This window comes from Acartia tonsa, chromosome 12, assembly GCF_053477335.1.
Source record: "Acartia tonsa isolate MP-2025a chromosome 12, ASM5347733v1, whole genome shotgun sequence".
Taxonomy (NCBI): Eukaryota; Metazoa; Arthropoda; class Copepoda; order Calanoida; family Acartiidae; genus Acartia; species Acartia tonsa.
Genome location: NC_137271.1, coordinates 34,794,539 through 34,810,833, shown reverse-complemented (window position 1 = coordinate 34,810,833; position 16,295 = coordinate 34,794,539).

Below are 16,295 nucleotides of genomic sequence, written 5' to 3'. Positions count from 1 at the left end.
AGTAATAAAGCATTGTTTAATATTTTCTAGGTTAAATTAATAATTAGCATACACAATATAATTTATACAAAATTGTGTAAAAAAAATAATGAATACTCTAATGATTATTCTTATGTAAATGTAACAGGATGTCTATCTGGGTTATCTTAAAATCTCACTAACTGCTGGAATTTTCCGTTGAAGTGATTTCAAATACATAGTCCATGGGAAGATTTATAGATATCTTGAGGGAGGATACCACCACCCTCTCAAGAGGAATCGCCCCTTGAAGACTCCCTCCCCCAGTACAAAAAATGGAAAGTGTAGGGTCGACTTACCATTCCTCCGATTGCCCCCAGAGGCTTCTAGAGACAATGGTCACCCCACCGTCTAAGGATGGGGAAAAGGTTATCTTTTCAAAAATGTAAGTATGTCATCATTAACATTCTGCATATAAGTAATTTTACAACTAGATTAAATGTATTTTCATAATTATCATTCGTTCTATTGTTTGGTTCTTTGCAGGGAGTGAGGAAAAATCTGGCTGTTTATTATACTTTTCCCCAAAGTTTATAACGATTTCTTATTGTTTGGCTTATCAACTTTGGGGAATTTTATTGAATTGTGATTGTTTGGTTCATTAAGTTAGATGTCCAAACGTTTTAACAACTTATTGAAATATACAGAAGAGGATATTTTGTGAATTGTTGGGCTATTCTTTTATGTATTTTGTCATCCTTGATGAATTTACATCTTAAACATTTTTTACGAGAATTTATTGATAGTTATTAATAATTCTACAAGTACATGCTATTTATGATGTAAAATTTGTAATGATAGATTGGTTTATCAATTAAATTAGATAATCAATCTAAATTTACAAATTTTTTCTGTAATAACAAGGATGTCAACATCTATTAAAATAAAACTTTAATAATAAAATATAATTCATAATATATAATCTAAGGTTGAACAATATTGCATTTGGCGTCAATTTAGGTTGCTAACATGAACATCACTTATTGGCGTGTTCATTTATCCAGTGTAAGGGAGGGGATGGGTAAATGGGTGTATGAGGGTTCGTCATTTTAGCCAGCTACAAGTTTCACTTTATTAGAGTACAAGATAATCTGGTGTAAGATCTAAGTAATAATACATCCCGAGAGGTAATAATATTGCAATCAAAGCTATCCCAAAATAAACATCCACAAATATTTATTTGAATAAAAGTGAGATAGACAAAGTCTTTTAGAATACGCTTTGCGTGTAAAGAATGAATCAATATAATAAAAGTTCAATTTATTAATCTTAGTAAAGTAAATTATGGGGTATAAAACTTGACAAGGGGGGAAAGTTAGTAAGGTCGTGTGATTTTATAAAGAATTTCATTCGATTTAGCTAAAAAGGCAAATTAGCAAACAACAATTTATCCTTTTAATTAATCAGTTTATTGTAGCACTCAGTAAATAAGCCAAAAAAATGCATTGCACAACTTTTATCTAGAACTAAGTTGTAATTGGTAATAGGTTGGGCATGAGCCTGTGTATAGGTCAAGGCAGTCCCCTTTACCTTACTATTATCATCGTGATTCGTGCGCCTTGCATCGAAGTAGTAGATACTATTAGCATATCTGGAAATAATCATTAACGTATCCTAAATGTAATTTAAGATACCTTAAATGGCTTTACAAACTATAAAGCCTTTTAATAAAATTTTTCCAGTATGGCTCCGAAACCGAATGTTATCCTCTGGATTAGAACCGGTTCTCATCAATACTAAAATATCATGTATTTATAACATCGTAATATAGACAATTTTTCCTCAAATAATAAAAGAAAAATCATAGAATTAATACCAGTTTTGTTAGCCTGGGACATCGGCCCATCGTGCGTAACAAAGCTGGTTTTAATTTTAATTTTTTTCATTTTAATATCCGAACAAAAGCTTTCTATAATACGAAGCTATAAATATCTATTTTGATATAATTGACATAATTGAAATTAATCCAAATTATGTCAGACTGTTTAAGATTCATTTAAATCTGCAGTATTGAACGACAATACCTACTTAACGTTTTAACATTAATATTTTCCCATAGTTAGGAAGAGTGTTACTTAACATAATAATAACTTGAAGAACTAGAGTTAGGTAAGTGATTATAATTGTAAATACAAAAAAATTACTTATAAAGAAATACTATAAACTGCAGAAGCGGCTTTTTAGCAGCTGTAGCCGCTATATTCATCCTCTGCTGCTGCCTTTCTAAGCCTTAATCAGCTAGAGCCATCTCAAGCTGCAGCAGTCAATTTTTAATTCCGCTACCAAAGCCTCAGCCGCAACCTTCTATTCAGCGCGACTCTGCCAAACCCTGATTGTATAGGCTTTGCTAGAATGGATGCTGTCATCCTTGTTTAAATCACTCATGGATTTAGAATATACGTGATATTATGATAGGGAATTGTCGTCAATTTAGGTTCCTAACATTTGTCATTTGTAAAGGGGGTTTGATTTGGGGTATCTTTTTTTTAGCCCCCTGCGAGTTTCGCCTTATTAGAGAACATGAAAATCTAGTGTAACATCCAAGTACTAATATACCCTACATAAATATACTGTATACTTTCTTAGCTAAATGTTTTATATACAAGTAGACTATTAGTAAAAACAATAAGTAATTTAAAATCCATTACTAAACTACTTCTCCTTACCATTTTATTATAAATTGTTTAAAATTCACTTTCCTTATGTTTTTTTAGAGTCTGTCCGTACGCAAGGAAAAGGGAATGATATTCTGACAAACAATTCTAAAAGAATATTTCCCCACAACCCCTTTACCATTTTCCTCCCCTTCTTACCCACGGATACTTTAAAAGGTTTCATGATTTTTGTACAATTGATTGTTAGAATAGCTACCCCTGGTCCGTACGTCCAGCCGTCTAGTAGTCCTGTAGAAACGGTTAACAATCTATGGATATACAACTTCCATAGTTTAAGTCGACTATATGGCTTTAATAAAAAATGTTCGTGCGAATTTTGAAGGAAAACTCTGGGATGGAGTGGACAGTGGAATGTAAATTTTACTTTGTAAGCTCAAAAACTTTGGGTACTTTTCTTGTATTTTGTTGAATAGGTTTGTTCCAAACTTAAAGTGTCCAATGTTTTCAGCCAATTTAATAATTTTACCCTGCATAGGAGATAATTTTGTTTTTCATAATTATGGATGTAGATAAATTTATCGTCCATTGACCAATCCATTCAAATCCCTCGGAAAATTTGAAAGGGACAGACGATTCATAGGTTTTCACCTTGGTTGAGATAATAAATTGAATAACATTATATAATGAAATGATTCTAATGAATTAAAAAGCTATTAGGATAAAACAAGGATGACAACATACAAAAGTAGCGCAGTATGAAGAAATTTTTAAAAAATTCATCTAGAGCCTTGCAAACAGACTGGCAGTACAAGTAGGCTATAGAGAAGATGCTCCATGGTCAGAAAAATTTTCATAAAAAATTTACGCCGTCTGTCTTCTTAAATAGCATCAGAGTTATTCAAACTTTCCCAAATCATTACGGAAGGACAGACATATATATTGCGTGTAGCTTTATTACTAACAAGGATGACAACATCCATAAAAGCGAAGCTCTGAAAAGGTAGGACAAACGGACATTAACATTTGTATAGTGTCAGAACTGAATAATCAAAATATAAATGTATAAGAGTCGACCCAAATTGTAAGTAAATTTGTTGACAAATTGCTGGATACAGGATAATGTTTATGAACATACTTACATTTTTAGGACTTGATTATAGAGTTGCTTCGCTTATAACATTATACTTTGTTGTCCCAGGAATTGATATACCAAAAATCAGATCAATAGGATGATTAGATCAAATGAAATTTGTTGTTAAAAAAGTAAAAAAATTTACATGTTTAAAATGGACGTACAGACAATTTGGTAATGATAATAGAGTTGCTACGCTTTCTAAATCGTACCTAACTACTAAAGGAATCACCATGCAAAGTTAGAAATCGATAGGACAATTCTAACCTGCCTAAATTAACGAAAAAAGCTATCCGTTACGGACGGACGGACGCTTTTAAAAATAAAATAAATATTTGGTGTACCTTCCCTTCTGCATATTATCACATCCACGTGTTGTTTCATATTCGCATGCAGACACAATAGCAAATATATCATAGTTTAATAATGGCAGGAAAGAAATTGGGAGGGGGAAGTTTGTTAGCCGACAGCAAAGGAGAGCTACCTGTATAGTTTATATTCAAATGTCCCCTCCATCCCTGAAATCTTTAATATGCAATTTTTATTTTAAGATGTGATACAAGTGCGGAATTGAATGCACACCATATATATTTAGCAAAGGTAAGAATTAATAATGTTTTTTTTTCAGATACTAATTAAGCTTTTTTTACAAATATTATTATATAGCAAATCTAATCTAAAATTAATTCTCACCTTCAAACTAACAGTTGACTACATGGAGATAAATCTAAAATAGGTGGTGGGGGAGAGTGGGTAGTTCATACTAAACCTCTGCAGGGCCTATGCTTACGGTGTTACCTGTACCTAATTTAACCTAAATTTTTCAAATTAAGGGGGGCTAACCAGACAATATTAGGAAGACCTCCAAAAAGAGCAGTACAATCATTTAAATGATTTCTAAAGTTTTTAAAACCTTTTTTATAATTGTATCATCCTTGTTTAATATTTAATATTTGTAGTGATTGATATGTATAATATATTTTCTTCCATGTTCTTGACCTCTAAGGCTCCAGGAGCATGCATTGTGGTTTTATAACAAACTAGCGGAGGCGCCCCTAGCATAAAGGGGAGTGAGGACCCAGGGGTCCAAAAGGGGGGGGGGGTTAAGGTTGCGATTATCCTTCCAAAATAAAAAAAGCTTGGACGCTCTTTGCACTATGATATAAAGATTACCCCCCCCCCTCAATTTTTTTTTTATTTTCTAATTTTGACCCCCCCCCCAAAAAAAAAAAAAAGGTTGGACGTCCTTGGGAGGGCCATTAAAGGTCTAGACTCAATGGCTCAATACTTAAATTTGAAAATAAAATAGCTTAAAAGCATACCATAAAATCTTTTTTTTGAGGAGGGAGGTAATCCTCGACCCAATAATGGATATGGCCATGCTTTAAAATCAATAGATATCCTCTAAACCCCCTTGAGGCGAAGCAACCATTTGATAATGAAACAAAATTAAGAATAGCTGCACTATATTATCACAAAAGTTAGTACGTATATCATCATTCTTATAACCTGAATCTATTGAGAAGCTTTCCTGCAAAGGATAACCAGCGGTTAGCGATATACTTCTCAGCAGACACACACACATATCCTATTACTTTCATATACGAAATATTTTTCTGGTATGACTTCGAAACCGATTGATATCCGCTGGATTAGAACCGGTTCTCAGCTATTCTGAAAAATCATGTATAGCATAATATCATAGACAATTTCTAATAAAACAAATATCATAAAAACAATACCAGTTTTGTTAGTCCGGGCCTTATTTTTTTATATTTTTCATATTAATATCCGCGGAAAGCTGTCAACAATATGATGATATAAATAACTATTTAAATTTTAATATGTTGCCATCCTTGTTAACATAAAAAAATATTTTTGCATACATTTTTTAAAACAAACATGTGTCAAAAAAATGTATTTTTGCCATACGTCATATTTCGGCTAACAAGGATGATAACATTCATACGCTGGAAGAGCAAAATTGATTCAAAGAATGAAAAAACTGTAAAATTGGCAAGTCTGTATGGTAGTTTGACCGTCCGTTACACAATTGCATTGAAGACTTAGATATAATTAATCAGCTAAAGATTAGACAGTCTCTGTGAATTTTCTATTATCATTATTTTTATTGGATCTGGTGCGTATGAGGGTAAAATGCAATTATGCACACCACAGGGAAAGCTTGACTGATAAAAACACGCTATAATAAGTCTTTTTCGCGCATTTATTTGCGCTGCGAGATAGAAACACCAGATCCTTCAATTATATTAATTTCTTTATAGAATATTAAATTACAGTTGAAGAATTATCTTTTAATTCTAACTATTATTTATCTGTTATTACCTCGCTTATTTTAGCAGTCAAAAATCCTACTTTCATATAAAACTAGTAAAATGAAAAAAAAACCCAAAAACTAAGTATTCGAATTATGATTATAATCTTTAAATAAGAACAAATGACTACTTTTAAAAATTCGTTATCCTTCCAAAAAAAAGTTGTCGCTAAATAGTATAACATTACGGATATGTTAACAGACGAACGGACCAAATTAAAGAGTGGCTGCAGAGTCGCGAAAAAAAGCCGCGAAATTCACACGATATAAATATAAATGCGCTTGTTAATGTTTCTAAAATATAGGTTCACATTTTCACTGCACAGGAGTGACTGAGAAATTCAAACCATCGTCGGAGAAATAGTGAGTGAGTGAGAGAGAGAGAGAGAGAGAGAGAGAGAGAGAGAGAGAGAGAGAGAGAGAGAGAGAGAGAGAGAGAGAGAGAGTGTAATGGATAGCAGTATCCTTTTGGATAAAAATCTAAATTTTGGTATCATCAAATTTATTATTTAATTTTAAGTTTTAAAAGCACAGACAGACCAAATTTTAAAGTGGGTTGGTAGTTTTTTGTTCATTTCTTAGGTTTTATTGGGTATTGGTTAGCCTGGTAGGGGTTAAACATAGATTAGAAAACTAATTCCCTCCCCCCTTAATTTTAAATTTATTTTGGTGCGGAAGGGGGGGGGCGGTGGAAGGTGGTTTCAGTGCCTGAAAGGCACTTTAAGGGAAAGGAACCTGAACCCATCATCAAACTCTATGATCACTAAATTAAATAGTTTAAAGGGGGTTTATAAAATAATTAACGGTTTATATGGGAAACTACTCAGTGAACTAGCTAAAATTAAGTTTCAAAACACTTACGCTTTTTATACGTAAATTTAATAATGTTCTCTGCGTAATTGTACCGATGTGGTTTATAAGATCACAGGCTAATTCGGGGAACATTTTTGTACAGTACATAGTTTGTACATAAGAATTTTTCTCGGGTTATGTAATAGTTATTCATTGAGTTGTATTATAAAAAGCTTTGCACGGATATAAAAATGGAAAAATACAAGATTAAAATCATTTTGTTAGCTCAAAGGGATATTAATTCATACCTGTATTAATTCTATGATTTCTACTTAACCCTTACAGATCGGGCCCCCATTCCCACCTTAATAGATCGGGGGTTCTATCTCGGCTTCTGTTACAGATAAAGACGTAAATTTTTTTTCTGGTGGTTCATGTGTATTTTTAGAGAAAATTACTTTTTCTAGTCATAGCGGTCAGGCCGCTCCTTAGCCGCTTTTTAGCGGCCAGCCGCTAAATTTTAAAACAGCTGTATAGGGCCAATTTTACAGCCAGGATGATTAAATTTTAGGACGAACTTTTATTTTTCATAACAAAAAAAATACTTTTTCTGAACATCGCCGAAATCGGCAAATAACGGAAACCGCCATTTTTGGCGGTTACGGCGGTAAAACGGCGGTTGGCGGCGCCAATTAATATTTTTATCTGTTTATTGTTGCTCAAGAATTTACCAAAATAGTAATAGAAGTATAGCTGTAATAGAAGCCACGATATTTATGATATATGTCTGTAGTAAAAGCCGGACAAAAATCGGTCATAAAGTCGGTCAGGGTGCGGTCAAACGGTCATAACGCCACTTTTCTCATAAGGTCATTGATATCTCAGTATTCACCAAAAAAATTTTAGGTTTCTACCTTATACACAAAAGTCATAATGCAGAAATTAAGATTTATTTAGAATTTTTTTTTTTTAATTTTGGTGCTACCCAACCGACTTTGACCGGACACCACGACCGACACAGACCAGATATCCTAATAAAATCAACTCTTGCCGACGCATAATTACTAAACTTAAAAAGTCATGAAGTCACAGCTCTCCATCTTACCTACAAAAAAAATGACATTGAAAAAACTAGAGGGGGGGGTCAATATGACCCCCCCCCCCTAATCTGTAAGGGTTAAATATTCATGGAAAATTGTCTGTAATTCAATGCTATACCAGATTTTTCAGTATGGCTGCTAACAGGTTCTAATCCAGCGGATATTAATTAAAAATGTACAATACAAAAATATTATTAAAACCAAATATTTTTCCATTGTTTATTTTCACATTTCAAACTTAGCGTACATTTCTAGTCTACAATGTCTCTGTAATCGTAAATAAGATAGGTGTGAGTTAACTTCCGCACATCCAGGGGCGTCCAAGCTTTTTTATTTCGGGGGGGGGGGTAAAATTTTGAAAATAAATTTTTTTTTTTGGGGGGGGGTAATCTTTATTTCATAGAGGCTTTTTTTTTATTTTGGGGGGGGGGGTTAAAATTGAAAATTCAACGTTTTTTTTTGGGGGGGGGGGTAATCACCCCTTTACCCCCCCCCCCCCCCTTGGACGTCTATGCTCACATCCTTATATATAAAAGTAACAGAATGGGTTTCTGTCTGTCTTTGTCTGAAGGAACTAGTACACCGCTATGGTTCATCTTTCCTTAGGTCCTGGGATGTTGTTAAAACTATTTTGGGTAAAGGTAAAACTAACTTCACAAAAGGAAATCGGAAATTTATGATCCCCCCAAAAAACATTTTTTGACTTTCTCTTTTTAAATTTTAATTTGAAAATTGGAGAAACACAAAAATCTAGAGAAATATCTTAAATAACAGCCGAGAAATTTTCTTCCCTGTAGCATTACAAACAGACAAAGTAAGTTACAAATTGCTTTGGTATACGAACGAACAATGATTTAAACATTCAGCCTTTTATTTCTACTTATAGCCTTTTATTTCTCTTTTTATCTATAATACAAAGTAGAATGATGTCTGTCCGTCCGTCCGTCTGTCTGTCTGTCTGTCTGTCCGTCTGTCTGTCCGTCTATCTGTCCGTCTGTCTGTCCGTCTGTCTGTCCGTCCCTTAAGATCTCGGTAACCACTGAACCGATTGGATCCTACTCTTCAGGTAATATACCTACTGGTCCTGTGGTGGTTTTAGGCTATTTTCTTGGGGGGTGGAGCACCCCTAACCCCCCCCAAAAAAAAAGAAAAAATCCCCCCCTATTTTTTTTTTGCTGAAGATTTCCTAGTATTTTTATATGAGAGACAGGATGTCCGTAAGTCTGTCTGTCTTTTTATGGTTCTTCTTTACAATTAGGCTTCTTATTGGTCATAATAAGGTATATTACAATTATGGAGGGGGGGGGGGTACACCAACCCTCACAAGGGACAAAAATTAATATGTAAAGTGGAGGGTTGACTTCCAACTTGTTAATATAAAAATGTAAACATCGCAAATATTTTATCTATAACTAGCGGCTACGCCCCTAGAGGCCTCTAGGGGGCACTTGAGGAGGAGAGAGTCGAATTTAATAACCCAATTTCTTATTTTAGATTTTAAAAGAAAAATTTTTTTAAAAAATTTCTTTTTGGGGGGGGGCGAAATTTTTTATATTTTTTTCATTTTTAATTTTAGTAAAAAAATTTTAAAAAATTTTTTCGGGGGGGGATTTTTCATTTGTTTTGGGGGGGGGGGTTGGGTGTGTCCCACCCCCCAAAAAAATAGTTATAAACCTTCACGGGACCTATGAGAAGCTACCCTGTTAAGGAGAACCCGATCGGTTCAGCGGTTAGCGAGATCCTTCGGTACAGACACACAGACACACAAACACACAAACACACAGACAAACAGACATCCTGTTACTTTAGTATAAGGATTTTGAGCAAAACATCACGAAACCTTTATCTTATTCAGAGTTTTTTCTTTAAAAAATAACGTAAAAATGTTTTTATGATGCCCCTTCGTGTTTATGTTTCGTATTTTCTAAATCTTTGGCTTCTTTATTTAATTCATTAGCGGCTTCGCCCCTAGCCTCGAGGAGCTTTTTTCCTAAAGGTTCAGGGGAGAATTTTAACAATTTGTTTACATTTAGATATACGAATATAAAAATGTAAAATCAAAAGATTAAAACCAGTTTTTTTAGCCGGTTATATACTAGAGTGGTACAGTGAATCATTCCCTTGGGCAAAAATATTCATTCCTTCCGTAATAGTGATTAGAAATAATACATTATGGTCCTACCACAAACGCAGGAGTCCCAAACGTCGGAGTAGACAAGCGCAGGAGTGGATACTTAACCTAATCTAACCTTTTTTAAACCGTTTTTTAGGTTTTTTAAATGCCTAACCCCTGCGGGGGGTTTATTTGTATATTCATATCTTAATCTAACCTAACCTGTATAAAAATACCTAATTAAACTAATATTTTAACACTCCAGCGTTTGTCCACTCCGACGTTTGGGACTCATGCGTTTGTCCTGGAACCTACATTATTCCTAAAGCGTTACGGACTGAAGGACAGAAACGTGGGGTGTATATCGTGTCAGACACTGGCATATTTTAATTTCCAAATTGTCGATCGACATAGACCCTATATTATTGATGTTTAGCCTTTGCTATAAGTCTAATTTTGCTTTCTCTAATTAGGTCCTAGGAGAAATGTAAGTCTCAAAGTACAAACTTTTTTATATTCGGTGGGATGACAACACACATAAAAGCGCGGCTCGTCAAAGTAAATAAAGTAAAACATTTACAATCATGAAGTATTTAGGAATCAAAATATATTTTTAGAACAAAAAATTGGTAAAGTATTCTTTAAGTTTTTAATTAATAGAACAATTTTAATAGTCCTATAAGATACCAACGGTTTTTGAAAGGTCGGACAGACCCACCAACAAATTAGAAAAGCTTTGCTTCCAAAAACTTTTGATGTTTTTTTTCTTTTACTTAGTAACCATTTTTTTGCATTTTTTGTGACGTACAAAAAACCGGCAGAAAAGGGGGATTGGGGGGGGGGGGTGAAAAGGATAAGTAGTGAAAAGAGAGAGGCAAGGGGCAGAGGAACTCAATAATGATGTGGATAGAAAGGGAAAGCAGAGTTTTTGCCAGTTGGTCTCCGACGCCCCTTTCCCTCTTCCCACCCCTCACTCATCTTGGCTCCGACAAAATTCCACCACCTCCGACTTCCCACTTTTCCTACTCCCTTCCTTTCCCCCAACAAATTCTCTTATTTATTTATTCCCCCTTTTCTCTTAATATAAGTCTGATTGTTCATTCAATGATGTAAAACAAGGATGACAACATCCATAAAAGCGAAGCACTAAAACGGTAGGACAAACGGACATTAACACTTGTATAGTATCTAAACTGAAAAATCGGAGCATAAATCTCGAATCAAAATTGTAGGTAAATTTGTTGAAAAACTGCTTAAAAACAGGATAATGTTTATGGACATACTTACATTTTTGGACTTGATTATAGAGTTGCTTCGCTTATAATATTGTTCTTTGTTGTCCCAGGAATCAATATACCAAAAATCAGATCAAACGGATAATTAAAACACTTTAAAATTTGTTGTTAAAAAAGTAGAAAAATCAACATGTTTAAAATGGACGTACGGACATTTTGGTAATGATTATAGAGTTGCTACGCTTTCTAAATCGTACCCATCTACTACAGGAATCATCTTGCAAAGTTTGAAATCGATAGGACAATTCTAACATGCCTAAATTAACGAATAAAAGCTATCTATCTCGGACGGACGTACGGACGGACGGACGGACGGACGTACGGACGGACCGACCCTAATTATAGAAAAGCTTCGCTTTTATAAATTACTGTTAATTATTTTTTTTTTTGTTAATAACAAATAGAGGCTAGCCTAGCTGAAAAGTGTAAGATAGATTTTTTGCCTCTTTTAAAAACTAGCAGCTGACTCTTTCGCACCTTATGGACTGATTGGGGGCCAAAATATCATTAAACCATCCCAATACTTAAAATCAAACAAGAATGACAAATAATACTGTTACTTATTTTTTCTATTTGTTTACAACACACACAGCCTAGACTAGCTAAAAATTTTAAGAATGAATTATAAAACTGGCAGTTGCGCCCCTAGCACCCAAGAGAGGGATTAGAGGACAGTAAATTAGCAAGAAACCATCCTAAGACTTAGAATTTGAAAAATATGTGAAGCATTCCCATTATAGAAAACTCGAACATAAATAATTAGAAAGATTTTTGAGGGAAAAAACATTACTACTCTTTTTAAAATAGAAATACTAACCCACAGGAATAGAAGGAAGTTTAGCTACTAAACATTATAAAATTACGTAGCTTTGCTTCAACACTATCTATACTTCCGTGTGTGTACTGTGTAAATTCTATTTCGTCAATGGATGGTTGCAAGTTTTGAGATTTTATACCGCAATAATTTGACAATATGATTTCAGTCAAAAATATGATGTTATATTGAGCTGAAAATGGCCTAAAACCTGGGAAAGTATACAAAAGTGGGTCAGTGTGCTAAATATAATAATATTTCCCCCTCCTCCGTTCTCTTAATGCCTAAAAACTATCACTATCTATCTATTTGTCTCTCTTTTTCACTCTTTTTTTTCACACTCCCTCTCTCTTTCTCTCTCTCTCTCTATGTCTCTCTCACTTTTTTTCCTGTCTTACTTTCATTAACTTTTTGTGGCTTTTTTTCCTTGTGGTATAAAAAACTTGAGTTTTTTTGTCAATCTTTTCTTTATTGGATTTGATGTAATTAATAATTGAAAAAATAATTATAAAGGGTTAAAAGAACGAAGGAATAGTTATTTCTCGCATCGTATTATAAACGGCTTTCCGCGGATATAGAATGTACTATTATGAGATTAAAACTAGTTTTTTTTAGCCCCGAAGTGCCGAAGGCACCGGCTAAAAAAACTGGTTTTAATCTTATGATTGTACATTTTTATATTCGTAGAAAGCTGGATAAAATACAATGCTAGACATAGTTTTTCGTATGGATGAGAACCGGTTCCTATCCACCGGATTTGCATGAATACGAGAAAAAAATATACTATCGCTAATCATAAGAAATCAATCTAGATTTTTTTAAGGAAATGAACGGTTTAAATGGTGAAAATGTTGGAGGCAGCATAGTTATTTATTCATTATCCTTTACTTTTTAGTGTTTAAATTTGTCTGAATGTCTTGTAAATATAATAATCAATTATTTCCAGCTACAACATTTTAAAAGAAAAATATTAGTACATTGTTATAAAGTAAGAATAGAGAAAAACAAAAAAAAGGTTAACAAAATTTTAGTAGGTACTAAAAATAATGTAAGCAATAACTACAGAAAATCTACCAAAGTTATACTCAGTCTGACAGACACACAGCAATACAAACACAACCTAGTTTTAGGTAGCTTTGCTACTTAGAACGAGAAAGGGCTATGGTCGAAAGGGAATATGAAAAGACAGGGAAAGATTTATTTTGTGCAAAAATTTTGAAGTTAAAGATCACTTTCTCTCGTTCCCTTCTTTCATAATAAGAACAGGGTTAGGTATTCTTAATCTTAACTTATATAGGGACTTTGCTCCAAGAGGGTTTGGGGGTTGAAACCTCTCCCCCATATTTGTTTTCATATTTTTTTTTTATTTAAGTGGAGTGGGGAAGAATTGTTTCAAGGACTATAATTCTCAGTAAGGTATTACATAAGTACCCCTAACTCCCCCCCCCCCCAATATACTTTCTTAAGGGGGTGGAACCAATACGGTCCAGCTGCTATCGAGATATTTTGATACAAACAAACAGTCAGACACACAAACATTCGTCTTCTTTTCAATAAGAATTTAATTTGCCTTGAATTAATAGAATTTTCAAAATAAAACCTTTTTTCATTTGAATATAAATGGTACTGGTTCCCAAAGTTTTATAATCATAATCTCTCATTCCTTGGCTTTAAAACTCATGTGACTTGATTGGGAGGTATAGATTTAAAGTATTTAAACTTTTCCACTATTAATCCACCAAACATGAATCGTTTTGTCTACTCTATAACTTAAATGTACGTTTGTGCGTCATTAAACTGTTATTATGGAGTTGGATTTTATGTTGGGTTTGAAATTTTATTATTTTGTCCTTCCATATTGGTTGTTATTATCATTATTTGAAACTAGTAACTTTTAGTTTTGTTGTTCTTTGGCCGGGGTTGAATTTTCGTAGAAAAGGTTTTTCCCACAAAATAGCTTAAAAATATCTCATGACAATTGTGGAAAGACTGGTCCAGCCTTTCACAAGATATTACTAGACAATTAAACCTTTAATTTTAGTGTAAAATGCTATTAAATAATTAAATGCTTAACTTCTTATAAATGTTGTCATCCTTGTTTTGAGATTTGCTTATCAGAATATCATTCCCTGTTCGCTGTAGAAGGAAAGGGAAATTAAGTTAAATGGGGTTTGTGAAATAGGGGAAAGTTGGGGGTTTCAAAAGATCGATATTTCAAACATCTATCTTTCTATCTCTCTATTTCTCTCCCATCTTCTTGAGAATGAAAACTTGGGTAAAAGAAATCGAAAGTTACCATCAACACTTTGACAACAACCTTTATAACTTAGGGATAAAGTGTCAGGTTGATAATTTTCTGAGAAGCAAAGTATAAAAATTCTTGTCATTTCATAAATCTTTTGCTTTAGATATTATATTTTATCTAGCGGCTACGCCCCTCAAGGTTTCTAGAAGGGACATAGCTACAAATTTAAAGGTTTGGTTGAAATATCAAAGACAAGAAGTTACTGAAATTTTGACTGCAGTCTTATCTTATTCTAAAGTAGTTTTTTACTGTCCGCTATCATCTAGCAAACCACTGAACTGATTAAGTTCTCCATATTATAGGCATGGTTCTAGGCTACTTTTCAATCCAATTAGAAGTTAGAGTATAGGGCCATTTGAAACTAGAAGCCAAGGTAAAAATAACAGAAGTCTTCTATTTTGACTGGTCGAAAAGTTAGAAGCTATAGGAAATAGGAAGTGTTTTTCTGGCATTAAACCTTTAACATCCTTTATCCCACATATGATGTAATACAACATATCTTGAATAGTTCACCAAAATTTCCCAAACCAATCTTCCTCCCTTTCTTTCCCCTGTTTTCATTCCCCAAGATTTTATTTTCCCCTTATCTCCATTACTTCCAGGGAGGGGTCTTAAGGGATAAGACAATGGACGAGAATTATGTAGATTATTATAATTGTTGATGAAAAGTTTGGACACTGCTAATTCTAACAACCAATCAAGATTTGATAAAAGTACATCCATAGTTTTAAGCCAATCTATGAAAGAACATGTTTATAAAACTAGCTTAATTGATACAATTTAATTTAATTTAATTTAATACAATGTATGTTGCACCCTGATTAATTCCCTTTCTTTAGCACATAAAACGGTCTATTTTTAACAATTAGTAGTTTGGTACCAATAACAAACTAGATACAAGGCACCCCCCCCCCTTCCAAAAAAAACATATTGGCATAAAACTTACCAATTAAAACAATAAATTTAAAAAAACGTTAACATTTTTTTAACAGCAGTTTTTCATGTTGAAACAAGCATAAAATATAGATGGTTCCAAATTGTTGTCATTCATAACATCTTTCTCTCTTTCTCTCTCTCTCTCTCTCTCTCTCTCTCTCTCTCTCTCTCTCTCTCTCTCTCTCTCTCTCTGTCTCTCCGTCTCTTTCTCTGCTATTTGTGTCTCTCTATATCTCTCTTTATTTCTACCACTCTCTCTCTCTCTCTCTCTCTCTCTCTCTCTCTCTCTCTCTCTCTCTCTCTCTCTCTCTCTCTCTATCTATCTATCTATCTCTCTCTCTCTCTCTCTCTTTCTCTCACTCTCTCTTCTCTCTCTCTCACTTTCAGTCTCTCCCTCTCTCTATTTTTCTCTCTGACACCCCCCTCCAACCTCACAAATTCGCGTCATTCAGTTCAGTCAAAGTACAACTTTCCCTTAGGAAGTGACAGTCAGGGAAAGTCCTCAGCCCCCCCCCCTCCCCTCCTTCTAAGATTAAAAGACGGTGTTGGGGAAGAGGGGTGCAGCTCTCCCTCGAGCTTGAGTCATAGTAAACAACAAACTCTCATTCTAGTTGTAGTAAAGACTAAAGATAGTGCCATTCACACAGTGATGTATTAATTTGAATCAAGGGGAATCTAAGTTATTAAGAACATGGAATATTGTTCTGATAATTAAAACAGTTTAGACTGTTTATAAAGAAACTTGCTTTCAATGTTTTTATATTCTGTTGTTATTTATTCTTTACATTTTCTTATGTTATCATTTTATAAGATATTCTATTTTCATACCTAATTTTTTTT